Here is a 20,633-nt window from a genome sequence, read left to right as displayed (position 1 = left end):
CTTTTGTGGCTACTTTCTGTGTCCATGGGTCTGCTCACAACCACCGCGCATTGGGAACTCTGCGGGACCCACCGGAGCTTGCTGCTCCGTGAGCCCGCCAGGTGCCACGACAGGCCACACGGTGCGTGCCCTCCCGCTGGTGGGAAACTGTCACCGCTTATCGCTGGCTCTGCCAGCCCGCCTCGGGAAACATTTTAGGAATAAGATTGGTGCCGCGACTCGGATGATTCATGCACCCCGGACTTCCACCGGGGGCCAGAGTTCCGGCTTTAGGCGCCGTCTGGGACTCTGAGCTCCCTCCCAGGGCAGGATCAGGACCCGAGGACCTTCTCTACATGACCCACGTGTTCCAAACAACACCGGCTTCTAATCGTGAGTGCCCCCATTTTGGCCAGCTTAACCATCTTTTTTAACCCAAGGGATTGACCGTTGAGCTCCCTGCAACCCTTTGCGGTTTCTAGGGATGGGGGGAACCTCCAACCGTGGGCCTTCAGGGCCTCGGTTTTTCCCTTCGCTGGCATTCAATTCGACTTGTCTCCTGTGTTAAGCTTGTGCCTGGGATGGTGTGGCCTTAGCCTGCCCCTCAGCTCACCCGCCCCTGGAGGCCCGGGGTCTCCAGTTCTCCCTCTTTTTTTTTCTCATTTCATTCCTTTTCTTCCTTCTTTTCGTCGTAACTGCCGCTACGGTGCAGCACGCAGCTACGGTGCGGCCTGACCTTGGCTGAATTCAACTCAGCCAGGTTATAGCACCCCCCCCCCCCCCCCGTGAAATCGGACGCCTTTTCACAGGGCCTGGGTGTTCGTGCCATCTACATCTCGCCTTAACGGGGAGCCGTTCTCCATGTAGGCTTGAGATGCCACGGTTTTTTGCCGGTGTTTTCACGGCCATGGGAGCCAAGCCATCCAGACCTATCACTCCGGCCTCATGCTTTAATGCCTTACATTTATCAGTCTCTGTCCAAATAAGTGGCCCCATTAAAACTATAGATAGCCGTTTTTCAGTTCCAGCCTTTTGCCCCTCTGCAGTTTTTGTTACGGCATGGCTGCTCTCCAACAGAACAGACTACATGTGGCAGTCGCCATCTTGGCTGAGGGCCAGATGGGTCAGGTGACTTTTTCCCTCTCTCTACCTTTTTACAAATGTAAATCTTACCTGTTGAGAGCCAGTGTGGTCAAGCTCAGACCCAGCTTTCCAAACAAATTCTATACTATAGTTATACCTGATAAACAGCTCTCAACTGATCAGAGATCTGGAGAATGTGATATTTAAGTATTTAATTATTAAAAACTTCTCACAACAACAAAAAGAGACAGGTTGGCTCCTAGCAGCAGCTCTCTGCTCCCTCCAAAGAAGACAGAAGACAGACATGCGCAGAACAACATCCTTCTGCATTTCGCTTCAACTGCAGAGCGCTGACCATTGGGCAAACCTGTCTTTCGTCTAAAGTAAAGACCTCCAGACGTGGACGAAATCGCTGGAATCGACAGCCGAGCTGCTCAGGTCAAGGTAGGCCTGTCGTCCTACAGATTTCTTAGCCCACAGGGTCTTCTACAGCCTGACAGGTCCTGTGCTAAACAGCAAAGGTCAAATACAACCTTCAGCGACCACGGAGGACCCAAAAAGAGTAGCTCTGGGTGCCAATCAAGTAAGCTTTCTGTCATTTTTTAATCAGTAACTCAAGTAAAATCTTATCCTTCTCAAAAATCTCTGACAGTTTGACAGCTGAGAGGTTTCGCCAGGTTGAGGTTTTGCGAGGTGACCTCACCAAAAGGGAGCCGAATTAAGAAATCCATCTTAAACAGGTCAGATACCCCCTCAATTCCCTGGTCCTAAATTTTTTTTTCTTAATTTAACTTTGTTTTTGTTCTGCCAATACCTTAGGGACACCAGACAATTTTCATGCCACAGACACCAGTCAAAGGCAAAGAGACCAGCCATGCCAGGATGCGACCAGCACCCAGCCTTCTCTCGCGCCCCCCCAAAAGACGACGCCCACAATCAGCAGGAAGCAGTCTTGAGAGTTCGCCGCCCCAGTTCCTTTGGGCTGTGGTGTCTCGTCTCCTGCTTTTTATTGTAAGGAAGACCTGGGAATGTTGTGCTTTCCTTTCCCTTTAAGGGACAAGCCACACCCACTCCCATTACCTCTGACCTGCCTGCGCCATCTTCCTTCTTCTGTTTCTTCAGCGTGGCCGTGCTCTCTCTGACTCTCTTTCTTTCTCTCTCTCTCTCTCTCTCTCTCTCTCTCTCTCTCTCTCCCTCTCTCTCTCTCTTTTTCTCTCTCTCTCTCCCTCCCTCCCCCCTTTCTCCCCTTTTAATAAATGCTTTTATGGCTACTTTCTGTGTCCATGGGTCTGCTCACAACCACCGCGCATTGGGAACTCTGCGGGACCCACCGGAGCTTGCTGCTCCGTGAGCCCGCCGAGTGCCACGACAGGCCGCACGGTGCGTGCCCTCCCGCTGGTGGGAAACTGTCGCCGCTTATCGCTGGCTCTGCCAGCCCGCCTTGGGAAACATTTTAGGAATAAGATTTATGAGGCAAGCCATGCCCACTCCCTGAGACCCCTGCTCCCCCCTCTCTGCCTTCTTGGATCTCTTACTGTCTCTTCTTCGTGTGTGTGCATGTCTCTCTCTGTCTCTCTGACCCCTTTTCTGTCTCTCTCCTTTCTCTTTCTCTCTCTCTCTCTCTCTCTCTCTCTCTCTCTCTCTTTCTTCCCCCCTCCTTTAAGTAATAAATAACAAATTCTATTCTTTACAATGTGTTTATGTGCCTTTTACCCGCCGCCTGCTCATACCTGCCCGCATAGCGGGACCAGCCTACTCAACAGCTCGCTGCTGGGAAACTGCACTGGGTGGGACCTCCAAGAACTGGCAGCTGTCTCTGTCTCCAAAAACCAGCAGCTGTCTCTGTTTGTGACTGGCTGCTCCCAGTGGGACTGGCTGCTTCCAGAGCCCACTGCCTTCTGCCACATGACCCGCTGGGGACCCACCAGCATTTTTTAAAAATCATAAAATCCTCCTGTATTATAAATGCTGACATAAAGTTTGCACAGTTCCTTTCTCTTAGCTGCTGGATCCAGTTAGAACTCATTCCCTACTCATGCAGAGGACTGTTATCTGTGAGTCTACCCTTTATTATACTCAATTATGAGCTAGTGTGGGACTACATTATACTGCCCATCTACATCTGGCATCAAATGTGTGTTTTTTATTTATTTTATTCTTTTTTAATTAAAATTTCTGCCTCCTCCCTGTTTCCCATTTCCCTCCCCATCCTCCCACACATTGTCCCCTCCCCCCACTCCCCTCCCCACTCTGCTCCCCCTCTCCACACTCCTCTCCTTCTTCCCCCACTCCATTCCCCCTCCCTCTCGATACTGAAGACCAGTCCAAATTCCCTGGCCTGTGGGAAATCCAAGGTCCTCCCACTTCTATCTAGGTTCAGGAAGATGAGCATCCAAACAGGCTAGGCTCCCACAAAGCCAGTTCATGTATTAGGATTGAAACCTAGTGCCAATGTCCTTGGCCTCTCGTCAGCCTTCATTGTCCTCCATGTTCAGAGAGTCTGGTTTCATCCCATGCTTATTCACTCCCAGTCCAGCTGGCCTTGGTGAGCTCCCAATAGATCAGTTCCACTGTCACAGTGGGTGGGTGCACCCCTCGTGGTCCTGACTTCCTTGCTCATGTTCTCCCTCCTTCTGCTCCTCATTTGAACCTTAAGAGCTCAGTCCATTGCTCCAAATTGGGTCTCTTTCTCTATCTCCATCCATCGCCAGATGAAGGTTTTAAGGTGATATTCAAGATATTCATCAGTATAGGATAGGGTCATTTCAGTTTCCCTTTCCTCAGTTGCCCAAGGTACCAGCTGAGGACCTCTCCCTGGACACCTGCGAGCCCCTCTAGAGTCAAGTCTCTTGCAAACACTAAGATGGCTCCATTAATTAGGATATATATTTCTCTGCTCCCATATCCACCCTTCCTATATCCCAACCATCCCATTCCCCCAAGCTCCCCCCATCCTCTCCTTCTCACGTTTCTCACCCAATTTCCCCTTAACCCCATGCCACCTCACCCACAAGTTCCCAGTTTTTGTCCAGCAATCTTGCCTACTTCCCCTATCCAGGCGGATGACTATACGTTTTTCTATGGGTTCACTTTCTTATTTAGCTTCTATAGGATCAAAAACTATAGGCTCAATGTCCTTTATTTATGGCTAGAAACCAATTATGAGTGAGTACATCCCATGTTCATCTTTTTGGGTCTGGCGTGTTCCTGATTTTAGTGGGATGGCTTTGAGTTTCTCTCCATTCAATTTGATGTTAGCTGTCTGCTTACTATAAATAGCTTTTATTATAGTTAGGTACGACCCTTTTATCCCTAATCTCTCTAAGACCTTTATCATAAAGGGATGTTGAATTTTGTCAAATGCATTTTCAGCATCTAATGAAATGATCATATGGTTTTTTTCTTTCAGTTTATTTATATGATGGATTACACTGATAGATTTATGTATATTAAACCAGCCTTGCATCCCTGGGATGAAGCCTACATGATCATAATGGATAATTTTTGTAATGTGTTCTTAGATTTGGTTTGCCAGTATTTTATTGAGGATTTTTGCATCAATGTTCATGAGTGAGATTGGCCTGTAGTTCTCTTTCTTGGTTGGGTCTTTGTGTGGTTTTGGTATCAGAGTAGCTTCAGCTTCATAAAAGGAATTTGGCAATGATTTCTCTGTTTCTATATTGTGAATTACATTAAGGAGTATAGGTATTAGGTCTTCTTGGAAGTTCTGGTAGAATTCTGCATTGAAGCCGTCTGGACCTGGGCTTTTTTTTTTGGTAGGGAGGTTTTTGATAACCGTTTCTAATTCTTCCCAACTAACAGGTCTATTTAGATTGTTCACCTGGTCCTGGTTTAACTCCGGTATGTGGTACTTATCTAAAAAAGTGTCCATTTCTTTTATATTTTCCAATTTTGTGGCATACAGGCTTTTGTAGTAAGATCTAATGATTCTCTGAATTTCCTCTGTGTCTGTGGTTATGTCTCCCTTTTCGTTTCTGATCTTGTTAATTTGTGTATTCTCTCTCCACCGTTTGATTAGTTTGGATAGAGGTTTATCAATCTTGTTGATTTTCTCCAAGAACCAGCTTTTTGTTTCATTGATACTTTGGATTGTTTTCTGTGTTTCTATTTTGTTGATTTCAGCCCTCAGTTTGATTATTTCCAGTCTTCTACTCCTCCTAGGAGAGTCTGCTTCTTTTTTTTCTAAATCTTTCAGGTGGGCTGTTAAGTCTCCAGTGTGTGCTTTCTCCATTTTCTTTAAGTGGGCACTTAGTGCTCTGAACTTTCCTCTTAGCACTGCTTTCATAGTGTCCGATAGGTTTGAGTATGTTGTATCTTTGTTTTCATTGAATTCAAGAAAGACTTTAATTTCTTTCTTTATTTCTTTTTTGATCCAGGTGTGGTTCAGTAGTTGACTGTCCAGTTTCCATGAGTTCATAGGCTTTCTGGGGGTAGCATTGTTGTTGAATTCTAACTCTAATCCATGGTGATCTGATAAGACACAAGTGGTTACTAATATTTTTCTGTAACTGTGTAAGTTTGCTTTGTTTCCGAGTATGTGGTCAATTTTCGAGAAGGTTCCATGAGCTGCAGAGGAGAAGGTATATTCTTTCCTATTTGGGTGGAATGTTCTATAGATGTCTGTTAAGTCCATTTGATTCATTACCTCCCTTAATCCTCTTATTTCTCTGTTAGGTTTCTGACTGATTGACCTGTCCATTGGTGAGAGAGGAGTGTTGAAATCTCCTACTATTAGTGTGTGTGGTTTGATGACTACCCTGAGTTTTAGTAATGTTTCTTCTACATAAGTGGGTTCTTTTATATTAGGGGCATAGATATTCAGGATTGAGACTTTGTCCTGATGAATTGTTCCTGTTATGAGTAAAAAATGTCCCTCTCCCTCTCTTCTAATTGATTTTAGTTTGAAGTCAACTTTGTTAGAAATCAGTATGGCCACACCTGCTTGTTTCTTAGGTCCATTTGCTTGATAAACCTTTTCCCAGCCCCTTACTCTACGTAGATGTCTGTCTGTGGTTGAGGTGTGTTTCTCGTAAACAGCAGAATGTTGGATCCTGTTTACGTATCCAATCTCTTAGCCTGTGCCTCTTTGTAGGTGACTTGAGTCCATTGATATTAAGTGATATTAATCACCAATGGTTGTTAACTCGGGTCATTTTTTTCTTTCTTTCTTTCTTTCTTTCTTTCTTTCTTTTTTTCTTTCTTTTTTTTGGTAGTAGAGTTTGTGTGTTTCCCTTCTTCAAGTTGTGCTGGTGAAGGGTCATTAGATGTCTGAGTTATTGTGGGCATTGTTGGACTCCTTGGGTTGTGATTTTCCTTCAATTACTTTCTGTATGGCTGGATTTGTGGCTACGTATTGTTTAAAATTGTTTTTATCCTGGAAAATTTTGTTTTCTCCATTTATAGTGAAGGAAAGCTTGGCTGGGTATAGTAGTCTGGGCTTGCATCCATGGTCTCTTAGTTTCTGCAGTACATCTATCCAGGATCTTCTGGCTTTCATGGTTTCCATAGAGAAGTCAGGTGTAAGTCTGATAGGTTTACCTTTATAAGTAACTTGACCTTTTTCCTTTGCAGCTCTTAATATTCTTTCTTTATTCTCTATGTTTTGTGTTTTGATTATTGTATGGTGAGGAGATTTTTTTTTATCCAGTCTATTCTGTGTTCTGTATGCTTCTTGGACCTTCAAAGGAATATCTTTCTTAAGGTTGGGAATGTTTTCTTCTATAATTTTATTAACTATATTTTCTGGATCATTGAGCTGTACTTTTCCTTCTTCTATCCCTATTATTCTTAGGTTTGGTCTTTTTATTGTGTCCCAGATTTCCTGAATGTTTTGGGATGAGAATTTGTTGGTTTTGCTGTTTTCTTTGATCAGTGTGTTTATTTTCTCTATGGTATCTTCAGTGTCTGAGATTCTTTCTTCTATCTCTTGTAATCTGTGGGTAGTACTTTTCTCTGTAGTTCCTGTTCGTTTACCCAGATTTTCCATCTCCATCCTTCCCTTGGTTTGTGTTTTCTTCATTACTTCCATTTCATTCTTCAAGTCTTGAACTGTTTCCCTTACCTGTTTGATTGCTTTTTCTTGTTTCTCTTGGTTTTCTTGGGTATCTTTGAGAGATTTATTCATTTCCTCTACCTTTTTGTTTGTAATCTCTAATTGATTATGGCAGTTTTTCACCTCCTGTTTAAGGTCCTCTATAATTTTCATATAATTCACTTTTGAGTCGAATTCTTCTAATTCTTCTGGAATAGGGTGTACAATTATTCTTATTTTGGAATTCCTGAATTCTGGTGATGTCATGTTGCCTTTCAGGTTGTTGGAGGAATTCTTGCATTGATGCCTGCCCATCTCTTCCTTCAAATGGAGTCAGGAGAGGCCTGGTGTCTTGGTCCAATCTTTGCTGTGACTAACTCCCTGGGTGTATCTCCTCAGTGTAGGAGCAGGAACCGTTCCCTTCCAGATGGACTCCTCAGCACCAAAACATGGATGCTTGGTAGTCCAATGTCCTGCAGACAAAAGGGCGAATGTGGGGTTAGGGTGGGGTCGAGTAGAACACAGGAGACCCTGCAGCACAAGCTGAAGGTGCTTGCACTCCCTTTCAGGGGTCCTTGAGGCCTGCCTGGTAGGCAGGCACTCACCACTCTGAGTGGGTAGCCTTAGTGTAGGAGCAGGAAGCTGTTCCTCAGCAAAGGACCTTGCAGACAAGGCAGGTTTAGGGGGACGGGGGGGTCGTGTGTAGGAAAGAAAGCCCTGTAGCAGGAGCTTGGGGAGAGGGGTTTGTGCTCTCCTCCGGGACAGTCCACCCCTGGATAGCACACACTCACCGGTCCAGATGGAACTCCTCAGCACCTAAACAGGGACGCCTGGTAGCCCAATGAGCCAGGGACAAAAGGAAGAATGTGGCAGGGAGGGAGGGGTCCAGAAGAGCACAGAAGACCCTGCAGCCCAAGCTGAAGGTGCCTGCGCTCCCTTGTGGGGACCTTGAGGCCTGCCTGGTAGGTAGGCACTCACCGCTCTGGGTGGGTGGCCTTAGTGTAGGAGCGGGAAAATTGTTCTTGAGCAGAGGACCTAGCAGACAGCAGGGCAGGCTTGGAGGGGGGGAGCTGGGGGGCTGGGTCGTATGTAAGAAAAGGGGCCCTGCAGCAGGAGCTGGGGGAGGGGGGTTTGTGCTCTCTTCAGGGACAGTCCACCCCTGGAAAACACACACTCACCTGTCCAGATGGAATTCCTCAGCACCTAAACAGGGACGCCTGGTCTGTCATCAAATGTGAATCCCAACTCTATATCTACTGGGACTGGCCTAAAAAGTCCAATAAGAACTTTAGAAAACTCCTACTGAATACTCAGAGACTATTTGCAATTATACCAGACAATAATCTTAAAATTTAACCATCATTTTAGTTTTACAGGATCTTGTAGAAAAAACATCACCCCCATGACAGCTAGAAGTAATTTTAGAAAATGACATATCCTCTCCTAAAAAAGTTTGTTCTCAGGGTTAGGGACATCAATTAGGGGTTGATTATAACTGCTATATGCTTGAAAGTTTGGGTGGAAATTGTGTATTCTCAGGGCAATTAGATGGGATAATAGGTAGATTATATAATAGTGTGAAAACACTCACACCAATAATAATAGTGAGTAACAGAGTGAATACTTGTGAGCTATTATTTATAGACAATTTACATTGATATATATTCTTGTATATTGATACAGATTCAAATTATAGTTGTTATATTGAATATGCTCCTACCCCCATTTACAATATTTGTGCACCTTTGCAAAGTTATTTTGTCATATTGTATGGAAGCATGTTTCTACCTCTGCTTAAGACATTTTGTATATTGATTCCATTTTAGGGTATATTTATCATATTGCACTATACAGTTCTACCTTTGATCAAGATACTTGTACATTGTTTACAGGTTGAGATCATTGTTCTCATTGCTGCACAGTCATTTAAAGATTGTTTAATATTCTAATATAAAGCCTTACTCTTTAAACTATATAGGTATTAGGAATTATAGGTCAATGTCATATATGTTTGTCACACTTATAGTTATACTAATCAGGTTCTTTATATACATAGAGATTGTATTACATATAGATAGGTAATCTTCAACTACTTCAAACAACTGTAGAATATGGCACTTAAATAATTTACAGTTCTGTTGACATGAGACATGATTGTTCCTGGAAGCACCAATCTATTCCTGAGAGAATGTTGGACACCAAAGACACTCCACTTGGAGCTTGTTTTCTTCTTGGCAAAACTGGCCTTTGGGCAAATAATGGCACATGCCTCAACCACTGATAAAATGCACAGTGTCTAGACAGGACAAGCAGGATATAAGAAAAAAAGATGACCAAATTTTGCCAAGGCAAGATAAGTGGTTTTGAAATTTTTCCTGCCTCTGAAAACAGTCTGTTAGTTCCTCTAGGCCTTAGCCAAAGTTGGTTGCTCCAACGTTGCAGATCAGACTTCTTTGGGTGATTACCCAGGTAGCCAGTTGTCTCTGTCACTTATTGCACATTTTGGAAGCTTTTTGATTGCACTTCCTATTTACTCAAGTATTATTATTTTGCTTCTCAGGTCTTCAATGTGGTTGAAGACTAGATAGTTGTAGTTCCTTTCCTCTCATTATCTAGCAAAGCCATTTCTAATACAAGACTTAGATTTCTTAGCATTTAGCATATATTTCTTGCTTGATATTTTTATGCTGGTTGTAATTATAATTTTTATACTTGATATTTAGTTTTGTATTAGGCTTAGATCTCTCTTATTTAGACAAAAGGGGAGGTACTATTGTAACTCCTTAAGCCAATAGGCTTTAAGATACCAGCCCATTTGGGCATGGTCTCTTATACTATAAATGCTCACATAAAGCTTATGCAGTCTCTCTCTCTCTCTCTCTCTCTCTCTCTCTCTCTCTCTCTCTCTTTCTCTCTCTCTCTTTCTCTCTCTGTCTCTGTCTCTCTGTCTCTCTCAGCTGATGGATTCAGTTCCTGTTCCATGCTCATACAGAGGACTGTTGGTCTGTGAGTCTACACCTAAATTAAGAACCCTTTATTATACTCAGTTTCTGAGCTGGTGTGGGACTGCTTTATAGCATCTGTCTCCAAGTGGGAGTTCAAACTTGTATGGCCAGTTTGGAAATCAATATGGTAGTTTCTCAGAAAATTAGGAATCTATCTACCTCAAGACCAACTATACCACTCTTGGACATATACCCAAGGATGATCAATCATATAACAAAAAGACTTGCTCAACTATGATCATGGCATATTTATTTATAATTGTCAAAATCTGGAAACAACCTAGATGTCCTTCCACTGAAGGACATCTTTATTCCACGGATAAAGAAAATGTGGTACATTTACACAAAGGAGTATTTTACAGCTGTTAAAAACTATGAAATCATGAATTTTAAGGCAAATAGAGGGAACTATTATTTCTGAGAGAGATAACCCAGAACAAGAGAGAAAAACACTCACTTAGAAGTAGATATTAACTATGAAGTGTTGACAGAGGCTATACGTTTTTTCCTGGCTGCCCAGACTCTAAATAACCACACAGAAACTGTATTAGTTAAATCACTCCTTGACCTATTAGCTCTAGTTTCTTACTGACTAGTTCTTACATCTTAAATTAACCAATTTTTATTAATCTGTGTGTCGCCACATGGCTGTGGCTTAATGACAAGTTTCTGGTGTGTCTGTCTCTACTGGTGGCTTCATGGTGTCTCTCTGATACCGCCTACTCTTTCCTCCTCTATCTGTTTGGAACTCCAGCCTTTCCCTATTCTGTTAATCCACTAGCCAAAACAGATTTATTCCTTAACCAATAAAAGCAACACATGGGTAGGAGGACTTACCACACCAGTAAAGGATAACCATACTACAATCTACAGACCCAGAAAGGCTAGGTAAAAAGAAGCACTCAAGGTGGACACTGAGTTCTCCCTGGGAAGGGGAAATATAAGAGATTTCATGGGTGTACTGGGGACAGGTAAGGATGGGAGCATGAGGGAACAGACTGGGTAGGGGGAGGAGAGTACTGAAAGAGATGTCTGGAAAGGGTATTAATTTAGAGACACAGAAACACCTCTTACAAAGGAAATCCCCAGGTGTCTACAAGGATGACCCAGGCTAAGACTACTAGAAAAAGAGGATAAGTATTATGAACAGGCCACCTCCTATGGCCAGACCAGACTGCCAGGGGAGGATTGAGACACCAACCCAGCCACATAACATAAAACCTATGATGTGCCTAGCCTATGAATTGCACTGGGGTAAAGATGGAAAGGAGATTCTCAGAGTGGTCACCCAATGATGGGTCCACTCTAAGACAATGCCATAAGATTGAGCATACTGTGACAATGCCTGTTCCAGAACCCAGAGGCTAGAGGGCCCAGAGACCTAGAATAGAAACAAACATGAGCACAGGAAAAAATGTCAGTACAGCAATGCCTAATGATATTCTGCTATATTCATAGAATGGTCCCTAGCCCAGTATTCATTAGACAGGCATCATCCAGCAACTGATGGAAACAGATACAGAAACCCACAGTCAAACATTGGGCCAAGCTGGGGCAATCCTACTGAAGAGAGAGAGGAAGGATTGTAGGAGCCAGGGGAGTCATAGATTTCAGAAGAAAACTCATAGAATCAACCCCTTCTGGACTCATAGGAGCTCAGAGACTAAACCAGCAACCAGGGAGCCTGCATGGAAGTGACCCAATCCCTTACTTATATGTGACAGTTTTGTAGCTTGGTCTTTTTGTGCAACTCCTAACGGTGGGAGCAAGGGCTGTCTCTGACTTTTCTGTTGGCTTTTGAAAACGGATTCCTTAAACTAGCTGCCTTGCCCAGTTTTAATACAAGGCGGGGCACTTACTGCAACTTGTTGTACCAAATTTTGTTATAAACTTGGGAAGCCTGCACTTTCCAGAACATAAATGGAGGAGAAGTGGATTGGTGAGTACAGAGAGGAAGGTGTGCAGGAGGAGGAGGAGAAAGACTGCGATGAGAGGAGGGATGGGAAACTGCAGACAGAATGTAATATAAGTAAATTGCTTAATTAAAAAAGAATAAAGAGAAAAATTGAAAATATCATTTCCCTGCAGTATAGTTTTTGTCCCCTCCTGTTCCTTTAGGAAAGATGTGAGTCAGAACAGCAGAAAAATACTGAAAAGGGGGTATTTATTTTGTTAAATTGTTTGCTTTACCCTGTGAATGTGGTCATGGACCAAGCCCTAGATATAGATGAGAGATGGTGCATGGCCTTAGGTCTGGAAATCATTTTGAGGCTTCATACATTGTCATAATAAACATATCATATTACCCTCACATATTGACTAAGATAAAGTGTGTATATGAACATGAATGTGTGCTTGTGTGTGTGTGTGTGCATGTGTGCATGTTTGTGAGTGAGTGTGCCTGTGCATGTGTGTGTATACCCTGAGGAAACAAAGAGAATTTTAACACTCAGAGTATCGTGCAGAATACTGCTTTAAAAGTCAACCTCACAAGCTCATTTCCAAATTGTTTATTTACAGCTCTGCAGCTATCAATAACAAAGACAATTAAATTAACCAGGTCAAAAGCACAGTTAGGTTGAAGGACTCTATTAGAAAATTAAGGGTTGTGGAAAGTGCCCCTCACCAGCCTTTCTCACATGAAATTGATGTACAGGCTTTTTGGCTTTGTTAAAATACTAACAGGATTAATAGCTTTCATGTTAGATAATATTACCCACAAATACTGCCAAATTTAAGAAACCCTCCCCCTGTGTGAATAAGGGCTGTTGCCTTGCTTCCTTTTAGACAATGAATGGTATTATGCTGTATCTAGAGAGCATCCGGGGTGAGGGGTTGGCTGCTCTCAGGGATACCCTTTGTGAAGCCCAGCATTGGTGTGGAATTTGCTGTCAAACTCCAACTAATAAGTCAAACTGTGGCTTTAGCTGCATCTCTGAATTAATACCATGTTTCTTCATTAACTGATCAAATAGAGAGCCCAAGGCACCGAAGTAATGTTTTGTATAGAAAATAATAGATTATAACTAAAATCTAGGGTTTTAGAAAGTGCTGGTAAGCACAGAAGTTCACAAGCCATTTTCTGAGCCAACTTCTTACAGTGATGGCCTATTCACAATGGAACCTGCATTTTATTAGACCAATGTTCAGCTCCAGAGAAGAAATGGATCCCTTGGGTCCAGTGTTCCTCAGTGTCACTTGACAAGAGCATTCTAGTGTGTTATTCTGCCTCTTATGTTAATGGTGTGGCATCTCTATGGAATCTTTTTCCCTCTGTCTGTTCCTCTCTCACTCCATCTCCTCCTCTCCCCTTCCTTCTCTTTCCCTCTGAAACAGAAGAAATCAGATGTCCCCTCCTGGGGTTGTCTTATTAATTTAAAAGAAATTAAATAAATCAAATGTGAATTCAAAGGCAATTCTCTCAGAGTTTTAAAAACAATAACAGCAAGCAAACAAGAACAAAATAAAATAAAAAATACTCAGGCTATCCAGGGAATGGAGACCAGAAGGGGAAAGAACCCATGCCATTTAAGCTGTCATGGAGGTCAAACACATGACTGACAAGCAGCTGCACACCAGGAAGGAAGGTTAGAGAAACATTAAGGAGTCCTGGGATGCTTGGGACATCCACGTGTCAAGGCTAGTGCACTTAGACAAGAAAGGAAAAGAAAAAGATAGGAGTTACATGTTTCTGAATAGCTCAGGAAGGAAGATAGACTGACAAGCTACTCAGCTATGGTCTGTAATCTACTGCACTGCAGCCGAGGGTTTTTGGAAGAAAAATCATAGTATCCTATTAAGGAGTAAATTATGGTACCTATCTCTTTAGCATGAATGAAGTTGAGTCGACCTTCCTAGCGTGTTCTCTTGACCAACTGACCAGTCTACCCAAACTGGAATGTTATGTTTCTAACCTAGTCAGGGATTCTACTCTCCTAACTGAAAGGTTTTTTTCCTCACTGAACCTTTACTGCTATTATTATATCTAATGTCTCCCTCCCTCTATCTAGTTCCCTCTTTCTTTCTATTCCCATCCTCCCCTTCCTTTATTTCTCAAAATTTTACAGCTGTTTGTTTATGGGCATTTTCTTTGAGAAATATTTTAAATTCTTAATTGTTTCATCAAATATTTATCTTCAACTCAGATTTTTTAATGATAAATTTGTATTTTCACTCATCTCTTGAAATTTATATCCAGCAATCTGGTTTGTTTGTTTTTAAACCGTTCCAGTATTGGTTACATTACCATCTCTTCAAACATACCCACCGAAAGGAATCTTTCTGCCACACCAACCAGTCCCAAATAATGACGAGAAGACATTTTATTAATTATGAAAACTCTGCCTATAGCTTAGGCTTGTTCCTAACTACCTCTTATTACTTAAATATTTATTAATCTACATTTTACCACATGTCTTTTGCCAATTTTCCATTTTATGTGTCCAACCTTTTCTTTGTCTGGCTGGCTTTTCCACCTCTTTTCTTCCCTGAGCTTTCTGTCCCCAGAAGTCCTGCCTATTCTCTTCCCTCCTAGCTAACAGCCATTCAGCTTTTCATAAACAAACAAGATAGTTACACATCTTCACACAGTACAAAAAAGAATTTTACAACACCGTTCCCTTTTTGTTTATATTCTTTTGCCTCCATTTTATTTTCAACACTATCCTAAACTATAACTGGGGAAGTTCACTTAGTCCTAGTTCATATTTTCTTAGTCTTCTGTAAACAGCTCATCCTAGCCACCATATAAAATCATGTAGCCTGAGTTCATATGCCACCTCCACCATCCTGTCTTCTCTGTCAAGTTTCTTATATTCCTTAGATTTGTTTTCCTAATCTGTAACATATCTAGCACACTGATATCTGCCTCTTTGTGGTACAGGGTTAAAATAAGACACTCAATGAGAGCAAGTCACCAGGTACCTGGCTTATAGCAGTAATATATGGATGAGAACTAATTTATGTTTTTTTCTGTCTTTCAAATGTTTTATCCATCTTGTGCCTTGTTCTGCTCTGATCTTACCTTCATGTTCTTTCATTCCCATGCAATATTCAACGCCCTACAAATTCATAGCTTTTTCATTAATAGTAGTGCTTCTACTACTAGATTTTCCCAAAAACTAATCATTGGAGCACTTGTTCTGTTAACATGTACACTAGTGACATCTGATCAAGGCAGATGAAACTCCTCCCACTGGGCACTATGATAACCTGACATACCTCCTACCTTTGCTCAAGTTAACTTCATGTCAAGACATAGGCTCTTAGGGGATTCATAGACTCTTTATTCTTTATTTAGACCATTGAGACCATTTAGACTAGCTTCAACATCACCCATACTAGGGTCCTCCTGAGCTTTCTAGCCTTAAAACATGGTGGTGGTTTGCTTCCAAATAGGTTGATAAAGGCAGGATTGTACAAAATAGAGAGTATGACATCTGTCCTCTAGCTATCCCGCTGTTCTGTCATTGCCAAGTGGGTCTGTGTTTATTCTCAACAGTCATAAAGTCTTCATATTCATCTCATAATCATCATCCCTCAGTTCATCACCAGTTATACTAAATTAGACTAATTTGTTAATATGGTAATTTGAATCTTTCATTTATCACAACTGATCTTCAACTTGAAAAAAATCAAAGTTAAGGTACATTTAGAAATCACTATATTGTTATATCATTCTCGGAGATTTTAATGGTTAACTATCACTCTTTACCAAGAATTGGTTCTATTTTCAAATTTCTAAAGCATTGAAGCTTTGAGTCTTCTTGACAACTATCAGTGGCATACAGGGCAAATGTTATTATCTCTACTTTTCTGATGAAGAAATTGAGATGGGGGAGGTTAAATGGTTTTTCGAGGGTTCATCTCTGGCTGGGGAACAGCAAAGCTAAGAAAGCACAACCTCTGATTCATATTCTATTGTTCCCTCTCAAATATACTTTGCTCACCTCTTGCCACGTGTAGTGCTGTCCGATAGCATTGATGAAAACTGGGCATGTTAGTAAAATTCGGAGAACATTTTAACAATTATTTGTGCATATTTAAATTGAGCCTTTACTCTGTGATAATAAAATGTAATCTTCAATTTACTAACTTTGATAATTGAAACTCTAAGAAAGAAAAAAATAAAGCATGATTTTGCTTGCCATCAGTCACAAGTAGTATTAACATATTGGTTAATATTCTTTCATATTTTTCTGTTCTTGATTCATTTTGTTTATATAATCATGCTCAAAATTTCATTCAATATTTTATTTTATTTTTTCTCTTTTCCTATATTTTATTATAACTACTCATGCTTTAGAAACACAGAATTACTAATCGTACAACTAAGTTATAAGAATATCCTGTTTATGAACTTATTTTAATGTAATTAACATCTTAATTTTCATCATTTTCTGCAAATTTTTACTATCTTTTAATTACTCCTCTTAATACTGAGTACCACATCTCCAAATAAGGATATGATAAATACACATTCATCTATAATATATGATGAAGTAATAAAATTTAAACTTGCATTCATAGAGAATGACCCTACACTATGCAACATTCCAAGCAGGAGTTGATTCGCCCCAGGCAGGATAATTCCTACTGTCACGAAAATCTCATTTGTTTGACCCACTGTGAAACCAGAAGCACCCAGCATTCCCCTTGCTCCAGCTACTGTGAATCTGGGAGGAACTCAGAAGCAAAGCTCTGACTTTAGCTTACGCTGTAAACTCACTTCCTTTATGGCATGTAGAAATCTCAGAATAGCTTATTATCACTTGATTAATATTAATTAAAACCGTTACATTTATTTAAGTGCATTATATCCTTTCCATGAGTTCTATAAGAATAGAGATACAGTATTTCCAAGTTCTAATAGCCCCAGAACTGATAGACAGTTAGTAAAGTAATATCAGACCATAAAGGACTTTATTGTTAAGGAATTCAAAGTACATTGGGCCAAAGGCTGATGGCTATGGTTTGTTAGCTGTTTGTCCTGATCTCCCTTGCTTCATTAGTCCTACCTGTTCACGCAGCATTACTTGCTTTATAAGATGATAGTGAGAATTCAAATTGGTAATTTCTGTAAAGCACCTAGAACATGCAGGGCTGATGCTAGATCTAGAATGACTATTAGTTAGAATTAGTTTTATGTAAAGAGAAACTGAAGAGCAGAATTAATAGCCTAGGCTCAACTATTTTTATATTAAACCAAACTTAAAAGGCATTCCCAATTTGGATTTCAGTAAAATCACTTCAGTGAAGTCTTGCTTTCTATTTTTTAAACTTGATATCTTCAACTGACATTTTCACCTGAATTCACAAACCCTTGTGTATTAAAGAGGAAATTGAATCAATAAATTCATGATTCACTTCCCTTAACTCATCAAACCATCATTAGAGTTATTCATGTCTGGGGAAGTCCTACGTGCTTCCATGTGAGGTGTGAAAGTCTTCTCCATCTAAACCAATATATTTTCCAGACAGTTGTAAGTAACAATGAAGTAACAAATGATAGAAGCAGCTCTGAATTCTGAATGGTTGAAAATCAAGGAAGCCTGTTCTGAGCAATTCAAATTTTTCTCTGTATGACTTAACCTTTGATTATCAAAGAAAAGCATTTCCAGATCAGCATACTTGTGTTCATCAACAAGTAGTATTTATTGACTGTCTGTTATGTGTCTTCTTTCAACAAGAAAATATGAGCTCCTTTTCAGCAGTCCCTTACTTGGTGAATGTCACAGATAGCTTCAAAATCAACACGGGCATTTTCAGCCGACCAGTGAAAACTCTGAAAGACAGAGGGATTGATCAGTGCTCCTGCATAAAACATGGTTTTCCACACTGGATATTGTAGCCAACTTCTCAATATGTTGTGTCCTGCCAAATTAATCACACTTGAAATTTAATTCCATGTTTTAGTTGTCAGTTAGATCTTTTACCTGGGTTTGACCTCTTTATATCATTGTTTCCTATATCACTTTAAGGCTGACATGGCTCAAGGTTCTGACTTCCCATTTTTCTGGCTTTAATATGGACTATTGGAGACAGAATGTGCATTGCTGAAGACAAAATCCATACTGGCGTAATAGACATAGAAACAGCAGCATGCTAATTTGTAGAAGAAAGTGGAAGGATGGATGAAAATGGAAGGACCACAGCAACTTCACAGAATACTCTTCATGTCAGTGTTGCTGGGTAGTCTTTGCTGGAGTCAGAAGAACCCGTAATTCTAAACATAATCATATTAAGAGACAAAGAGCCTTTTCAAAGAGTATGAATTGACTGCCCCCTGAGAAACAGCAGTATATGAACCTGGAGATTCTCACAGCACTAGCTTTCCTAAGTCTCCGTTTCCTCAACTGTGAAATTGGGACTCAACTCATTGGATGTGTATAAGAATTAAATGGATTTTAGTATTGACTCATTCAGAACTTATTAAATATTCAATCAGTGTTAACTGTTGATTCCATATTTTATTTGATTTAGAGTATTAGCTTGTCTAAATGGATACAAAACCAGAAAGGGATACTGACAATGGAATGTCCTTAAGAGTTATTGTGTTTGTGTGTGTGTGTCTGTGTGTCTCTCTGTCTCTGTGTGTGTGTCTGTGGGGGGTTCCTGTGTGATTTTAAGGAAGTTTATAAAAAGACATTTGTTCTTGAATTTTCTTTTTTTGTTTTGTTTTGTTTTTGTTTGTGTTTTTTTTTTTTAACAGTAATGTTGCCTTTATTAAGACCTTTTATTGGGCTCTTTCATGTTTTGGTGTGAGTTTTCTATTTTTTTATTGACTTATTTATTTATTTATTAAAGATTTCTGCCTTCTCCCCGCCACCACCTCCCATTTCCCTCCCCCTCCCCCATCAAGTCCCCCTCCCTCATCATTCCTAATAGTAATCCAGGTTCCCTGCCCTGTGGGAAGTCCAAGGACCACCCACCTCCATCCAGGTCTAGTAAGGTGAGCATCCAAACTGCCTAGGCTTCCACAAAGCCAGTACGTGCAGTGGGATCAAAAGCCCATTGCCATTGTTCTTGAGTTCTCAGTAGTCCTCATTGTCCTGGCAGAGCCAGGAAATTGCGTAAGATTTAAAACCTTATGTTCAGCGAGTCCGGTTTTATCCCATGCTTTTTCAGACCCAGGCCAGCTGGCCTTGTTGAGTTCCTGATAGAATATCCCCATTGTCTCAGTGTGTGGGTGCACCCCTCGCGGTCCTGAGTTCCTTGTTCGTGCTCTGTCTCCTGCTCTTGATTTGGACCTTGAGATTTCAGTCTGGTGCTCCAATGTGGGTCTTTGTCTCTGTCTCCTTTCATCGCCTAAATGTTTTTCTTTGGGTTCACTTTCTTAATTAGCTTCTCTAGGATCACGCATAATAAGCTTCACGTCCCCTATTCATGGCTAGAAACGAAATATGAGTGAGTAAATCCCATGTTCCTCTTTTTGGGTCAGGCTCACCTCACTCAGAATAGTGTTTTCTATTTCCGTCCATTTGCCTGCAAAATTCAGGAAGTCATTGTTTTTTACTGCTGAGTAGTACTCTAATATGTATATATTCCATACTTTCTTCATCCATTCTTCCATTGAAGGGCATCTAGGTTGTTTCCAGATTCCGGCTATTACAAACAATGCTGCTATGAACATAGTTGAGCATATACTTTTGTGTTTTTGAAACAGAGTTTCACTATTTAGACTTGACTGATTTGGAACTCTCTATGTATACTTAGAACCAGGTGGGCCTCAAAATCATGGAGATCCACCTGTCTCTACCTTTGAGTGCCTGAATTGAAGGTATGTACTATCACACCTGACTTGTGCCGTAAATTATTACTTCCTAGGTTGGGGACAAGTAGACACAACCATGGTTAAATCCTAAGCAAGGGAAAACATAAGCAAAGATATAAGTAAACAAATGAAGGGAATAAACACTGAACCAAGCCAGAAAGTCCAATTAGTAGCAGTATTCCGGCAATGGCTGGCCTTTCAACCTGCATGCATCAGAGAAACTTGAGTTCTGTTAACAGTCAATTAAGACATCAAAAATGAATTTGAATCAAAGCAGGCAGTGCCTGGTGGAACTATGCTCAAAATCTATCAAAAACAAATAAGACCTTCTCACTTCAAAGGTTGAGATGGACAGTAGAAGGCCAAGAAAGAAAGAGACTCTGCTAACTTTGGGGAAAATATCAGCTTCTGTGGTGATGGGGGTTGACCAGGGGAGGATTTAGGCTCGACACCATGACTCTTATTTAGACCTTTTATTTCTTACACATATTTTTCTATTGGAAGGGAAAGGGCAGGGAGGGAGAGGGGAGTTCACAATCTACATTATACTAATCCATAAAAGTTAGCAAGCCACCTCCTGATTCAGTAAACATAGGTATAAAGTAACCAAGCTATAGAAGAACTTAGCAGAGGTCCTCCTCAAAGTCATCATCTTGCTAGAACACACTGTATAAGTGAAACATGCATTTGACCCTTTTGCTGTGGGCACTTTTCAGTTCACTAAGGCACATCCCTGTTGTTG

The sequence above is a fragment of the Chionomys nivalis genome, chromosome 11 (assembly GCF_950005125.1).
Source record: "Chionomys nivalis chromosome 11, mChiNiv1.1, whole genome shotgun sequence".
In the NCBI taxonomy this organism is placed as follows: Eukaryota; Metazoa; Chordata; class Mammalia; order Rodentia; family Cricetidae; genus Chionomys; species Chionomys nivalis.
The sequence above is the reverse complement of the archived record's forward strand: the minus strand, read 5'-3'. Positions refer to the sequence as shown.